This window comes from Chinchilla lanigera, unplaced genomic scaffold (assembly GCF_000276665.1).
Source record: "Chinchilla lanigera isolate Chin_1 unplaced genomic scaffold, ChiLan1.0 scaffold00077, whole genome shotgun sequence".
Taxonomy (NCBI): Eukaryota; Metazoa; Chordata; class Mammalia; order Rodentia; family Chinchillidae; genus Chinchilla; species Chinchilla lanigera.
Window position 1 is genome coordinate 9,387,607 of NW_004955478.1, and position 1,111 is coordinate 9,388,717.

The 1,111-nt window shown below is 35.4% G+C and overlaps 1 protein-coding gene across 1 annotated transcript in view; it reads right to left on the reverse strand.

Moving 5' to 3' along the window:
• Nucleotides 1-1,111, reverse strand: part of Efcab3 (EF-hand calcium binding domain 3) — a 494,429-nt gene that overhangs the window by 103,186 nt on the left and 390,132 nt on the right. The gene's annotated exons all lie outside the window — the stretch shown is intronic.

A 1,111-nucleotide genomic window follows, 5' to 3' on the forward strand; every position in this document is an offset into this window, starting at 1 on the left:
TTGAACATTTTTTCATATATTTATTTACCATTTGTATTTCTTCATCTGAGAAGTGTGTATTCATCTCAGTTGCCCATTTTTGGATTGGATTTCTGAATTTTGGGGGTCTAATTTTTTAAAAAATTTCTTTATATGTTGTAGACAGAAGTCCGTTGTCTGAAGGACAGTTGGCTAAATTCTTTTCCCCAATTTGTGGGTTTTCTTTTCACTCTGTTGGTGATTTCTTTTGATGTGCAAAAACTTTTCAATAAGATGAGGTCCCAGTTGTTGATTCTTTGAAGTATTTCCCATGCAGTTTGGCTTTTGTTCATGAACTCTCTGCCTACCCCTATGTCTTCAAGATTTCTACCTAGTTTCCCCTCCAGTGGATTTACTGTTTCTGTTTTAATATTTAGATCTTTGATGCATTTTGACTTTACTTTAGTGCATGGTGATAGATATGGGCCTAGTTTTAGTTCTCAGCATGTGGAAAGCCAGTTTTCCAGGCATCATTTATTAAAGAGATTATCTTTCTTCAAATGAACATGTTTGCCCCTTTGTCAAAGATAAGGTGGCTGAGTGTGTTTGTAGTTGTGTCTACACCTTCTAATCTGTTCCATTGATCCTCAGGTCTGTTTTTTTTGTTGTTGTTGTTTTTACCAATACCTTGCTGATTTTATCACAGTAGATTTGTAGTATAATTTGAAGTCAGGGATTGTAATGCTTCCTGCCTTGCCTTTGTTCTCCAGGGTTGCCTTTGCTACTTTATGTCTTTTCTGGTTCCAGATGAATTTTAGGAATGGTTTTTCTAGATCTGTTAGGTATGCCAAGGGTATTTTGGTCAGGAGTGCATTAAATCTGTATAACAATTTTGGGAGTATGGCCATTTTCACAATGTTGATTCTTCCAATCCATGAGCAAGGAATATCTTTCCATGTTCTGAAATCCCCTTCAATCTCCTTTTTTAGAGTACTGTAATTTTCAGGGTACAGATCTTTTACTTCCTTTTTTAGATTGATTCCTAAGTATTTCATTTTTGTGGATGCTACTTTGAAGAGTAAGGTTTCCTAATTTCCTCTCAATAAGTTTGCTGTTTGTGTACAGGAGTGCTATTGATTTTTGAGTGTTGACA